This window comes from Apus apus, chromosome 2, assembly GCF_020740795.1.
Source record: "Apus apus isolate bApuApu2 chromosome 2, bApuApu2.pri.cur, whole genome shotgun sequence".
Taxonomy (NCBI): domain Eukaryota; kingdom Metazoa; phylum Chordata; class Aves; order Apodiformes; family Apodidae; genus Apus; species Apus apus.
This window is the reverse complement of record NC_067283.1, coordinates 115779936-115794872: the sequence shown is the minus strand read 5'-3', so window position 1 is coordinate 115794872 and position 14937 is coordinate 115779936. Positions and strand designations below refer to the sequence as shown.

The following is a 14937-nucleotide window of genomic DNA, read 5'->3' as shown; positions in this document are numbered from 1 at the left end:
AGTGATTAATCTTTCATTTTCTAACATCATTCTCCAAACACTGGTTTTGGCACCTAAAGCAAGTAATAACAGCCGTTAGCCTGTCTGGGAGCACATTTGGCTTTGAGAAGACTGTTGGATGCCAAAGTAGAGAAGCATGTTTTGTCCCCAGTGATATCTGGGTCTTTGCTTTGTTCTTTGCCAGACACTAAAATGCTTAAAATGTTGAATGATTTTTGGATCAAATGTAACATGATGTTTCTTCTAGAATTTATAGGCAAAGTAGTTCAAAACAAAAAACATCTTAGTGATACTTTAGATAACTAAAACAGATGGAAGAGACGATGTGTGAACATTTTATTTATAAAATTTGAAAGACATTTAAAAAACTCCAATGTATTGCTCTGTATTGGTCTTCTAACAAGAAGAGAGAGTTTCACTTCTCTACCACAGGATCTCTGATTTCTTCTCTTAATAGTCTCTTCCTTAATAATAACAATGAAGTTTCATCTGAAAAAAAAATGCATGGTAAAAGAAGTACATCAAGGGAATTTCACAGAAGAAATTACTCAAAATGTGGTCTGAAGTTCATATTTTACCCCTACTAATCAATAGATCCAGGTCAACCACTGTTGTATTTCATTAAAATTGTTGTTCACTCACACTGTCAGTCTCCCAAGGGATCATCTTAGCTTGCCAAGTATCTAACAAGATCCTCAGTGTACCATGGCCTTTCTCTCTGGGTGAGCTAGGCACCAATCTGATATGGAATGAAACTAGAGGTAATTTAATTTTGGAATTTTCTGCAGAATGGATTTTCTTTTTCCAGTCACCTAAAAGCACAGTCACTCTGTCCTCTGCATTTCTCCCTGGTCACATTCTGAGGGTAAGTAATTTGATCAAGTTGCCAGATCTTGAGTAGTGAAAATATTAGTGGAGAAAACTAGCTGATTCCCAAGTACTGTGATTCATGAAAAAGTCTGCAGTGTTTCCTGATATTAGTTTACTGTGAGAGTTTATAACAAGGGGTACAACTTAAAGATACATATACCACACAACCCACAGTTAAAACTACATGCAGCAATGAGGAGGAAATGGCTTCTGAAACTACACCTGTCTTCTTCTGTAATTACAGTGAAATGTTCAGTGTTCTCTCTCCAGTGCAAAATTTTCCTGTGTATGTTAACCTCAGATTATGTCCTTCCATTGCAATCAGAATCAACTTCAACAAAACACCACAACGTCAACAATTATAATGCAAAGTCTTTCCTCTTCCAATGCAAAATGCTAAATTTAAGGTAAGTTTTTATGTGCTGAGTCCTATATTAGTCTTTAGGGGTAATAAAGTCCATCTTAGTATCTAAAATGTATAGGGTGTGTATATATATTCTTTTTCATGGTTTATTTATCTGATATAAGTTAAAATCAATTAAATATTTTAGACCTCTGAAAGCCTGCTAAAATTTTCTGTAGCAACTGGATGAGATTAGTAGGCAATAAAAGTAATTCATTTTAGACCATATATTTAGATTTTAGATTATACTGATTAAATCCAGCATTTATATCTCTATATGTTTTGTACATCTATACTATCCCCATTATATCTTACCTGCTATAAAATGAAAACTTATTTTTAAGACTAGGAGATGAATGGCAGGCAGTTCCTGACTCATTTTATTGAATAAAGGCTTATTTGGAAGAATTTTTCTGTTAATGTGTGGGTAGGAATAACTGCTGGTGAATAAATTAGACAAATAAGACTTCTGTGGGCATGCATATAAGTCTTACACTACTTACAAACAGCCTCATAAAGCTTGTATTCAATTATGCATAACTATACACTGTAATTTGAACTTCAAACTAAAAATTGACTCTTGCATCACAGAATTGTCAACAGCTGCTATTCTTCTATTTCACAATACTGTAACACAATTGATGCATTTGTAGAAAGGAAAATATCAACGCTTCTGACTACCATGACACTAAAAATCCAGGTCAATTAGAGTCTTCTGCTCTCTTTATGGATGAGTAGTTCAAGCAAGTTCTTGACACATTTGTCACCTCAGAACTGAAGTCTAGCGTTGTTGTTTGAAGCTTGAAATGTATGTGAAATTACAGTTTTGTTTCCTAAGTTTGAAGCAGTACTGCTTGATCTAGATCCTGTATTCATTCTGACATCCAAGCACATCTGCCTTTGAGAGCAGCAAGGGCAAAGACTGGTAAAACAAGAGAATTAGAACAGAAAGCTGTTTCTGCTTAATCTACATATTTACAATGTTATCATTGCTGAGTTAACAAAGTTCCAGCTATAGATAAGATTATGTAAATTAGCTAGAAAAAATTAAACAGTTTAGGTCAGTTTCGTCAAAATAGCTCTCAGTTTCAGTAAAGAGAATTTTATTTCAGCTGTAACAATTGTGGCACATCACAAATGTCTAATAGAAAAATATATGCAGCTAAATAAGAATAACATGAATAGATGAAAACAAGAACAAAATATTTTGACTTTGCACAAAATTTGCTTTTTTTTTTTTTTTTAGATTCCATATGGATTAGAAAGTTTTCAGTTCTCTTTCCATGCAAAGGATGGAAAGAAACACCCACAATTATTTCCAACACCCAAACAGAATGAACAAATGGTGTTTCCCCCAGTTCTTTGGCCAAGAGTAATGGCTGCAGCAGTTTTAGAAATCAGATGAAAATCTCTCTGAAAAGGCATGTCTGAGAAAACAATGTCACTGGAGACAGTCTTACTATATCGCATGTCAGAGGTCAGAAAGTTCTTGCTATTTAATGATGAAAGTATAGAAATTATGGATGTCTGTGCAGTAATAAGTTTTCTGTTCTGTCATTAGGAGACTAAAAAGCTTTAGCAAGAGTGGATAACAACTACCTTTGAGCCTAGCATTATTTTATACATTATCTACAAAACTTCTATTGTTCTGTATCTAACTTGCCCCTACACCTCCAACAGCATTATGTCAGGAATGTCTTCACTTGAAGCTTTACCAAAAGATGACAGAAACCAACTGGACTCTATTTTTGCTTCCCAGGGGAATTTTTCCTGGCCCACAGCACAACTCTAATGAACAGCTTTAGGTTTTTCTCCTTAACTCCATGATATAAACCTGATGTTGAGAAGCAACATTTTGAGCAAAATACATTTAAACCCAACCAATAATCCCTGACATAAATGATTTGCTATCCAACCAGTGGTTGTGCCAGCATGTAGCCTTGGAGTAACAGAGTTTCAACTTCTATTACTCTTGCTGCTGTGAGGGCAGGCTCTGATGCTGCACTGTTAAAATGCACGAGTGACACGTTCATTCTCCAGGCTGAGCCCTTTCATCTAAAACTTAGTCTTACACTGAAAAGAGTTGTTTTCTTCTTCAGACCTAGGAAGATGATTGGGGAATGAGGATTTGACAAACAGCTTCAAAAATATTTGTTTACTGCGGACATGCAATAGCGTTTCTATTTCTAAAGCAGTGTGGAGGAGGTGCACATCTTAATGCCATTATTTACTGAGTGATCTTTTCTCAGGCTACCTACATGCTGCTTGCAGGTCCAGCTGATGGTGCTGTAGGGACAAACCTACTCTCAAACAGGTGCAAATCCTCTGCATAACTTCCAAAGCCCTCCCCACCTTGGTGCAAGATTACCTCTCAATACAGCCAGACTCTTGGGAGAGCTTCTGTAAGGACTCCTCACAGACTTTCAAAATAGTGTGTCACTTGGAAAGACATCTCTGTGTTCATTTAGTTTCACTCCCTTTTCAGAGAGAGAAATGTGGGGAAATGCTTGTTTGGTTTAACAGATTTTATTCTTCCTTAAAATTTATTTGGCTGAAAATCAGCCCTCTCCAGATTTTCTTCTAGCTGCATTTATAAGCAGCATTTTTATCAGTTTACTATTAACCATACCTGAGTGTGACAGTAATGAATCGGAAATGACTGGATAGTACTTTTCCAGGAACTGATGTAGACATTCAACACCTAAGATTCCAGATACTGGATCATTCACAAAGATGAACATCTATTTTTAAAACAACCATGAGACAAAGCACAGGCCCACTTTACTCAGAAGCTGCAATTTGCAGAAATATCCATAAGCAAAAATCTGGTCTTTTGAAGATATGGTAATGAGGAATAAAAATAATGTTACTTCAATATCCAAAGAGATTAATTTTTTTTGTTGTTATCAACCTCTTCTTTCAAGTCTACTATGAAATCAAAGTGGAGTATGGGTCCTGCCTTTCTAGTGCAGTGATCCCATTATCATTCTTTTGTGCAAGTTTAGCTTTTGATTATGTCAAACAACCAGAAGTCCCATCAATCTTTGAATTAAACACCACATTACTTTCTAGAAAAGAAAGAAAATTTGGCTATTAACTTTCTAAAAAACTAGAAGAAAATTAAGCCAGACTGACAAGATCAATAATCTTGCCTTATACATGTAAATATCTAACTCCAGAAATAACGTTAGCAGTGTATCAATGATCATAACATGTAACCTTAGCTAAATCTGTGTTTCCAAGTACATTCTACTTCAAAATGCTGGTTGCATTTGCTGTCTTCCACTGTCATCTAGTGTTCAAAAAACTTTCTGCAAGTGTTTGGTGATGACACGGAAAAATGAAATACTATTTTTCTCAACTTCTTTTTAAAAAAAGTTTTAATCAGAAACTATATCCTAAATCTTGGGTATTCAAGGTTTTCTTCTGCCTATATAGTTACTCAGCCTTGAAAAAGTTTATGCAGCTGAACAGGCATGTCCAGCAAGGAAATTTGAAATGGAGCGGAAATACAGAGCTTTAAAAATCAAAACCATTACAGAATATTGTGGAAGGAACAAGGACTGCAGATGACAGTCATGGACTGTCAGGACTTTAAGGGAATTGTGTCCTAGAAGAAAGCACAGTCAAAATATCTCAGCACAACTGAACAGAAGAATAAGTAAATATATCCAGCGAAGAAAAACATTAGGAAATATTGCTAAAGCCCCACCCAAATAAACAAAACTCACCAAAGCTCTAAATTTCTAAAACAAGAACATGCATTAAATATATTTCACACTTTCCCATGAATTGTCCCTGTTTCCTGCATAAAATAACAAGAAAGCAAACATAGGTTTGAGTCATGCTCTCAGGACACTGATACGGGAATTCAGTGATCACACTGTTGCAGATTGCACAGTGAAGAACAGAGTCGTATTCATAGCTATTATATTTAAGCCTTAGTCTTCACAAACACCTGTGGTTATAATTTTGATTAGTAATATTGCACTGAGGATATTTGATCACCTATTATTCAAGTCATTCCTGGCATTGAACTCTTCGAGTCCCAACTTGCTCCAACACTTCAATTCAAAACATCAAGACTAGCAATGACCTCTAGTGTTACGGTTTAAGTACTGCAATACAGTCATGCTAGCAATAAACGACAGCATCCATGGAAACAGCCATGTACTTCCACTCTGTATTATTCAGTTATGTGGGATAACATAGAAGCTCTTTTAAAGAATAAAAAAAATCCACAACTTTGTTTATTAACTAAAGCTAACAGTAGCAGAAATACTCTGCCATTTTCCTTAAAAATAGTGAAAACTAGTGGAATAGTTCAGACCAATACTTCTGCTGGATATGAATCCTTTGGACCATTTGTGGAAAAAGGACAAAGCAGTGTTGATTTTGAAGGCAGCTTCATGCAAAGCTAATGCTATTGCTGTCCCCTACAGAAGCAAATGTCCCTGTTGCATATTGGCTTTACCAGCCATGAGTCTGAACAGAACAAGCCTAGATGCACAGATGTGCTTTAAAAAAGACAGTACTATGACCTAAATCAATTGCCCATTTAGGCTTGAGAGGAAGCCAAATACTTCCCTTTGGTCACACGAAAGAGCTCATGGCCTAACTCTTTCAACTCAGATCTTGCCTTTATATTTCCTGCACAATTATTTAAGAAGTAGGATCAATTTATTTCCACTATTTTATTTTTAAGTCTACAGCTCCAGCAAAATATGAAAAAAATGTCTTTAGAGACAAATCACCACATTAAATCTTCTGTGAAACACTTCTCATTAAAGGTGTGACTTCGTTAGTCCTAAATTGGCTGCAGCACTGCTGGTGCCATCATTGCAGCAACATGGAGCTCAGGCTAGGTTAGCCAATTTTGAATTTCCCCTTCACTGGTTCTGCAGCCTTGGCTGAGTAATATGTTGTTTCAGCTGTGTTGTCACTGATAAAAGAGACAGTTCTGTTAAGCAAGTTCTACTCCACTTCTATGATCTGCAACCCCATATAGAGCATTAGCATGGTGTGTTGATTCTAAGATTAACTGTCTGCAATGGAGTAACACAACATCCTGATTTATGCTGGAATGTACCTTGTAAAAAATATTCAACAGCACAATGATCTTAGGTGTGTGTGGAAAACAAAGGCTGATTGAGATGGCAGTCTGGGGTATTTCCAAATTAAAGATAACTGCAGGAAATGTTTGAATTTCTAGATACCTCTGGAGAGCATAAAAAAAGCAAGTTTAAGCAGGCTCAGATTTTAAGAAGCAGTTGGGACAGCCCTTTTGGGTTTCTCCTGCATCCAAAGCAAACTCCAAAGTTTAGTTAGTGCTTAGAGAAATATTAAACAAAATTATTTATGGCTCTGCCTTTCAAAAATAATTTCTAACAAGTTGGAAAAAACAATTCCTCCTGCAGATAAATCTAGATTAACTAAATCTTCAGTTGGGATTTGTGGCTGTTTAGTAACCATCAAAACTTTCTGTCTCACATTCAGAACAGGTATATTTTGCTCAGTTTAAGACATACATGTAAACTTGGTAATTCCTTTTGCTTAATGTTCCAGAGGTAAAGGTAATGAGCAAAATTCATCTGAAAAGAAACATACAAAGATAAACATGGATGAAGATTGAGCATTATTTCAAAGGATTTTATAAGTAGACTAAAAGCAATCTAGAGAGAGCTACTGCTGTAGAGCCTACCCAGATTCACCAGTTACATAAAAGACATAGGTTGAATTTAAACAGCAGCAATAACATAACTAATCAGTATTACATAAAACATGAGAGGAAAAGAGAAACAGATAGGAGCAATGTGCACTGGAAGCCGTGGAACATGAAACATTGAAAAGCTAAAGTCCATCAAGGCAGGGGTCAGTTGCTCTTTTATTCCCAAAATCCTAAAACTAACATTGAGCAAGGTGCTGAAAATGTTAATGACATAAAAATTCTCTACTGCTAAGAAAGTTTCCAGACACTCACAATTTTAGTGAGTAAGTCCAGGTGACTTGGGGTTGTACACTGAAGTCCACTAAAGTTAATATTAATAAAAATGTAAAAATCAGGGAAACTTCCAAAGAGTGAAAGAGTTCTAATGCTAAGGCAATGTTTCAAATGGGAAAACAGATAAAACTGCTTAATGTATAATTTGATGGGATGCCTATATCACATTTTGCTTTATGATATCAACAGTTCAATCCAGTTAACAGAGATAAAAGTATTAAGAACACACTTACTGTTACTCAGAAAAAGTTATGTGAAAATGGATCCAAACCAGTAGATTTCAATTTTTTGAAGTTAATTTCTTCACTGTTGAATCATGAAGCCTGTGCCTGCAAAATTTTAGGCACAGAGCTGATTTTGTATGTAGAGTGTAAAAAATGAAGAAAAGCAGAACCCCAAACAAGCCTTTAGGAAAGAATCCTCTTCCCAATTGTATGTGTACGTGGGGGAGGGAACTCGACAGTTTTGACTTATTTTCTTTCCTTCCTGTGCCCAAATAATTATGCAGGTATTGATCTCCATTATCTCTTTTTTATTTCAGTTGAAGAGAGTAATTTGTCATTACTAGAGATTTGGACACATTAGTTTCTGGTTGGTGTCCTACACACACTGGAGTATAAATATACTAAATGCAATGATTCCAGAAAGGCATTTTAGAAAGACATTAACTTAGGAGCTTTGGGTATTTTTAACTTCAAAATAGCCTACCACAACCACCATCACTTTAAATAATTTCCAATCTACACTGTTTTGAACAATGTATACATACTTTTAAAATGCATAGGGAACAGAAATGATGCAATCAAACCAGCAGTCATCTGAGTTGCTGTACTAGAAAGATCAAGTGCAGAACAAATTCCAAAGCTGCAAAGCCCTGAAGGAGGATCCTACCAGCACCCGCACCTGATCTCATCAATGAAAAAAAAAAAGCAAAGTTTGCTAGGTGAAGTCTCTTCTGGAGATGAAAAATCATAGTTTCCATTTACTTAGTTCATTATTTCAGTTTATTAAGTTGATTGAGGTCAATGACTAATTCTTTGAATTGAGACTCTGGAAGCTGAAAAAAAATGATGGGTCTTTTTCTATTCCATTCAGGAATAAATGAAACAAAAAGGACTGAATGCAGTAAGTTACAAGAACAAACGACAAAAAGTTAATTTAATATGTTAATAGATTATATTTTCATTTCACAATTCATCTTCATGTAAGCACAAAGTGGGTTTTATGCTTGTTTTAAGGCTCTTAGTAGTTTATTTAAAAACAATTAATTAAATATATTAAATATATAAAAATGAAATTAAATTGAATTTCCAGTTTGTTTTGACAGACACCTTGGGGAGGAAAGGGGAATTTATATGCTTATTTAAAAAGGCAATTAATCCTCATTAACAAAATGTAAAAAATCCCAAATATCTAAGTTAGCGACCTAAAATATATATAATACTTTTTTAGCCTTTAAAAAAACAGACTGCACATAAAAATCTAAACATATAATGAGCGTACATAGTCTAGAAGCATCTGAGTCTGTCTCACTGGAGTGCCTGATGAAGTACATTTCCAGACTGGCTGCTGTGATGCTGGCTGGCCCATGGCCTGGGGTTTCAGCTGGAGATGCTCAAAATCCCTGTTCCCAGAACAATACTGCCATTTGCATCTGGCTTCCCGTCCTGTTCCAGGGGTTATAGTGAGAGGCAAAGTTCATAGCTGGGGCCAAGGGAGGACCTGAGCCTCACAGGTGTGTCTGTACCCCTTGGTTTATAAATTCTCTCTTTATGGTTACCAAACCAGGAGAGTGACTGATACATATCATGAAAGGATCAGAGTATGTTATGTGTGAACAGAAAGATCATTAGATATTTAGAATGTTATTTTGCAATCAGGGACAGTGTACCCTGTGCCATAACTGTAAAAAGAAAAATAAATCAGGTTTATTGGCCTAAATGTAGGCAAATTGAATTCCTGATATAACTTCTTCAACCAAAATAACTGCTTATGTAACTAATTTCATTGTTAGCAGGAATTAGACTTAACAGTTAAAACTATGAATGTATATGTGAACAAAACTTCAGTGCTTTAATATAAAAACCCAAAGCTGCTACACAGGAAAGAATGGGACATCTAGTCTCAACAACATGAAGCTATGCTAACACAACAATACCTTTCTATAAATGTAATATCACTGTTGTTCCATGTAGGCTTCATTGTATTACTTGTTTGGCCTTGTTACATTCAGTCTCATGTGTGTGTTGTGAAAGAGGTGGTGGTGTGGGAAGGCCCGGTTGCTGCATTACACAAATGGAATCTCTTAAACCAAAATGTGCAGCAGGGGATTTTTATAGGATTATCCAGACTGTTTTCCCTTGACAGCTTCTGTTCTTAATCATTTCTGAGGCTATGTCCATACTGACCATTTTATCTGATGTTCAAATGTCCTCTGCCCAGGATAAAGAACCGATCTCATGACCTAGATGTTAAATTGAAGTTAACTATCCCCTTCCTGCGAGGAGGTTGGACAATAAACAAGAAAAATAACTTACAAATTCAAAACCTGTGTAGTCAGAATTACTGAAACATATTGGGAAGCCACACAGTGTTAAAATCACTGGTTAGGAATGATCCATAAAGGGGCCAGAGGGAGTGGCATGCTTTCAAAAATGGCATCAGGTGCTTCTGAGTCACTGACCATTCAAAAACAAATTACTGAGAGCTTATGGACCAGGCAGTGCTCTGGAAAAGAAGCAAGAGATGAGAGAATACTTTCTATTTACTATGAACCAGGCTACATTAAAGGATAACTGAAGTTCTTGAAGTGTCTCACCCTAACATGTCAGAGAACTTGTCTTGTTGGACACTGGTGTTTACTTTGCATATTCCAGTTCAGAACAGTAATATATACTTTTTGCTTTAAAAAAAATCTCACTCTGCTTTCAAGTGACTAAATTGTTTAGATGTAGGAACATTAATTAAATAGAAAAGGAATGCTTGTTCAAGATTACAAGATGCCACAAAGGCTCAATGGAGAAGGAAGAAACTTGGGCTTAAAACATCAGCTTGGCTTAGCAAGCGCATGCAGCTGTTTTGACTATTTAAAAGACAAAAGAAAATTAAAAAAAGACAAAAATGAAGGGAAGTTGATGAAAATAGCAACTGTAAGGGAAGCAGAAGTACACAGGGAGAACTTATGGCAAGTAGAGTTAAATAAAATGGGAAGATGTGGTTTTGCAAGTACATTTGGAATGAAATATATACTGTCAGAATCAGTCCATTACTGGCATAGCAGATTACAATCATACAGAAAGATTGATATACTACTTCTGTTTGATACTGAAATGATTTTTCTGACCTAATGTTATCAGTTTAGGAGGGGTGCTTGATGGAGCAGTATTACAGATGGACTATGGGAATAAAATCTTAAGAGCAGAACTCAGGAAGCTTAGCGTATTTGGTGTCATAGAGAAAACTGTGTTAAGTAAACACGTGTAAACAAACAGATCCGGAGATATAACAAATTAAATGGCTGGCAGTGAAACTGCCCAGTTGAGGTAATAGCAAGATACTAATCAGCTACTGTAATCCTTGAAAGTTTAGATTCACGGTGAATGTTTTTCCTAAAACACACTGTAAATCAAACAGTAGTTGTCATAGTCTTGTCCTATTTGTTTTTGGAAGAAAGCACAGTGCTCAGATTACCTTCCACTTCCTAATTTTCTTTTTGGAATTGAATTAACTCCATAATTTGTTTTGTTTTGTCTTCTTTTCTCTAAAGCATTCTCTAGACAACTAATTGACTTCAAGAAACCTAAACCAAGCATAGTTTGCAATAGCTAATAAACCATGCTTCTAATTCTTATAATTTTGTTTTACAATGGGAATTTTTACTTATAAATCACATTTACAGTATCTAGTGTAATATACAAAACCTACTGAGAAGTGTATATTTAAATTACAAGAAGCAGAGTCATTGCAATAAGCCAAAAGGCATCATGAATGCAACAACTATGACAGAATGGACTACCATATTCGGGTATTAGGTTGGATATAATTTGACAATAATTTGAGGAACGAATGCTCATGACAGATAAATCAGTGTTGAGACTGACTGTAAGGAGATGGTAATCTGTACCAAAAATAGGTTTACCTGTTTATTTCATATTGGTCTCTGCATCTACTCTGTGTTTTGACTTTGCATATAACTCTATTTCCAGACATGGCAGTTGTCACAGCCCTGGAAGCACAAACAGGCTCTGCAACCAACCTTTTCTGTCCCTCTGCTCAAGGACAGCTCCGACACGGCATGGCTGTGGGACCTGGCCAGGCTGTTGTCAGAGTGCTCTATAGGGTTTAGCTTCTCTTTTCCTGAGAAGATGCATTCAAGCTTCAGTCCCTGGCTTAGGCCCTTTCTTGAGCTAGGTTGCAGCTGTGACCTTCCTGATCCAGCGGCACTGTGCTGGCTCTGACCTACACCTGCCTTCTCACCACGGACTTGACCCCCAGTCACTGAACTGTCACCAGACCTCACTCGAGTACTCTGGGACTGCACCCCTTGCCCATGACAGTGTCCCTGTCTGTCTTGCTGCCAGCCTTGGCTCTCAGCCAGGCTTCCCTTCCTGAGCAGCCTGTCCTTTCTGCTCCCTGACTTCAGCTGCGTAAACATGTAGTTTAAATGTGAAACATTTTTTGGTATACCAAATGTAGCACCCAAACTTAAAAGCACACAGTGAAAAACTCCTTCAATCTTCTTGTCTATTTTACAGAATGTGAAAAAAATAGACAGATGAATGCTAAACAGTATTTAGAAAGAATAGTAACCTACATCTGGTACAGCACTTTGAAAGTGCGGAGAATTATCAGCAACCCTGGTTTCATGCTTTCTTTTTGTATATTCTGAAGCAAAATAACCTTCATAAAACACTGCTTTTTCAGAATAGAAGTGCTAGATATAATGTTAAACTTTTGGGTTTGTTCAGACAAGTTCGTGAAAAAACCCTTTAATTAGTTGCTTGACATGTAGCTCTGGATCACTGTGAGAGGCAGCAACATAATGAAACATTACAAAAGCAAGCGAGACCAACCTGCTCTGCCAGCAGCTCTTTGCTTACTCCCCAGTTCCTGCTTCAGTCCTGCCCAAGCTGCTCCTCAAATCAACAGCTGTCCCACACGTGCTGTAAATAAATGGACAGTGCTTAAGTGGCTGGAGCCTCTATTTATGCAATTGTTGAGTTCAAGTGGCAGAAGTGCGTTGCCAGGAAACTACAAGCTTCTGTGCTTGAGTTGTTGCTGTTTCTCTTGCTGATCTCTCAGCTCCTCAAACTGCAAGAGGTCCCTCTCACTAGCATCTCTTCAAGACAAGTTTAATGATGCTCACTGGTGCTTCAGGCTTACTAAACCTCAAAGCTGTTTTTTACCTCTGGGTTACCTTCCTGTTTATAGCATGTATGGCACTTGTTTTGTGAAGTTCTAGCTGGATGTCACTCCCTTCACACTAAAGGTTAGTCCTTCATCACTGTCATGGTTTGACTCAAGATCAGCAATTAAACCAATTACAACAATGCTCTTGATCCCCTTCCTCTCTGGCTCTCCAGACTGAAAACTAAACTGGACAGCTTTAGTTTAATGCTGATAAAATATGTACAAATATATCTAAGTATGTCCAGGTATGTGCAAAACCCCTATCACCTCCCCCCAGCAGCTCCCATGGCACTCTCCTGAGCTGTGAGCAGTTCCAAACTGTTGCAGAGCTGCTGGAGAGAGTGGCAGAGCAGGCAGGAGCTGAGGGGAGAGTGATGAGGGTCAGGAATGCATGGGCCTGGGGATCAGCAGTGATGGGTAGATGGAGTCCTCCCTGGATGAAAGAGAAGGGAAGAAGGAGCGTGACTTCCATGATCCCTGGATTTTATACTGAGAGTTACATAGATATGGATGGAATACTTTGGTTCACTCATTTTGCCATCCATCTAGCTCGCTCCTCCCTGTGGGAGGGTTGCAGATACGAGTTTTCTGCTTAAGAAGTGTCCAAAGTAGCAAATCCAACAAGCAAAGCAAAGTGTCCTTGGTCTCTTGGCAGTAACTATAAACATTTGAATGTTATCAGTCCACCAGCTGGAAAACTCGCTGCTAGTTTCAGCAAGCATGCTACTTGAAAGAGAGTTCACTGAAGAAAAAAGCCAAAACACAACAGTAAAAAGAAAATTGGTTTAATCCTGGCTGAAACCAGAACACTCATATTCAAAGAATTTATGAAGGAGATGACCACTTTAGGAGCTGCAAAAAGCAGAAGTTGCCATCTGTAGAACTAAAGTAACACTGACATTTCCAGTGTTCTATTACACGCAAAGCTGCCTTAAATTGCTTTCTCAAAAACTTGTATTTCTGATTACATTATGCCTGTTTACCAGAGTACTCTTATGTTCTCACCTCCATTCGCTTTTGTAGTCTGAAATGCCAAAGATGTTTTTCAGAATGTGGGTCATCAGGACACGTCTCCCAAGAAGCTATGAAACTGAAGAGCGCTTGTTTATCAGGTGCCACAAGGTGGCAACTGGGGGTAGTGAAGCTGTGTTTACTTTCAAAAGCGCTGGGCAGTGGCATTTTAAACACCTGTCTGGCCAGGCTGTGACCATTCATCATCTTTAGCATGACTGACAGGCAGAAAGCTCTTCAAAGTGGCAGAAGTTTACAGTGAAAACTGTAAGCCCGGTCCGCCTTGTGGTAACTGGCAGACTTAGAAGTTGATGAACCAGAAGTAAAAAAACGAAATTAAGTGAAGGGCTGGGTGTGTGGTTTAAACAAACAGGCCCAAGAGGAAATGCAGGTGAGGGACAGAAAATGCTTTGTATGATGCACCTAGCTATTTTGCTGAACGCACCAGTCCTGAAGGCTGAATAGAAAACGTTTGCGCCCTCTTTTGCATTCCTCATCCGATGTGCTTGCTTCATTTTCTGGGCACGATGTTGTGTCTTCTGTCCCACCACCTGCTGCCTGAAGTGTCGGTTATGGAAAAAGGAGAGTTCACAGCAAGCAGAGGAGGCAAGACCCAGCCATACGCTGTCCTCAAGGACTCTTTGCCGGAGCACGTCTGTGGCTAAAGCCTGTGACCCCCACCTTCCCTTCCCCCTCAAACGAGCCACTTCATCGCATCCCTCTCCGATCTGCTCTTACTTAGGTGGCTACTTTCCCATCCCACAGAGAAATTCCGTGAACTAAGCCTCCAAAGGAACCTGTAATAAAAGGGAAACCCCACAGTGCGAGGTTCACTTTCCTTTCCTCAGGTCACGAGTAAGGGGTCGGCTCCTACTCCGCGGCTGGCGGTCGCCTTTGTGCCAAAAGCTCCGCGAACCCAGCGGAGCCCGCCCCTCGCTGGCAGGAAGGCGGAGAGGGGCCCGGCCCGGGCGCCGAGGACCCTCGGAGCCGGTTTCCCCTGCCGGGGGGGGGAACACATTTAAAGGTGGAGGCGAAGGAGGGGGTGCTGCCCGCCTCCTCGCCCGCGTCGGGAGAGGGCCCGGAGCCGCGGAGGCCTCAGAACAGCCGCTCCGGGCCCCGGGCCCGTTTCCAGCCGCCGCTCCCGGGGCCTCCGCCCCCTTCCCGGGCCCGCGCGCGGCCGCCGCTTCCGGCCGGTGGTTCCTCCTCCGGGCCGCCCCTCCCGGCATGCCCTGGCGCCGGAAGC

General features: G+C 38.8%; 1 long non-coding RNA gene across 2 annotated transcripts; it reads right to left on the bottom strand.

The window, feature by feature from the left end:
- Window positions 1-274: 274 nt before the first annotated feature.
- Window positions 275-14759, bottom strand: LOC127381705 (uncharacterized). Of its 2 annotated transcripts, none has more exons than XR_007888780.1 (3): window positions 13689-14759; window positions 12347-12436; window positions 275-489 (listed from the first exon to the last, which is right to left on the bottom strand). It is a non-coding gene; the product is annotated as an uncharacterized LOC127381705 (long non-coding RNA). The 2 variants fall into 2 exon arrangements; XR_007888779.1 differs by lacking the exon at window positions 275-489 and adding an exon at window positions 7514-7603.
- Between the last annotated feature and the right edge of the window lie 178 nt (window positions 14760-14937).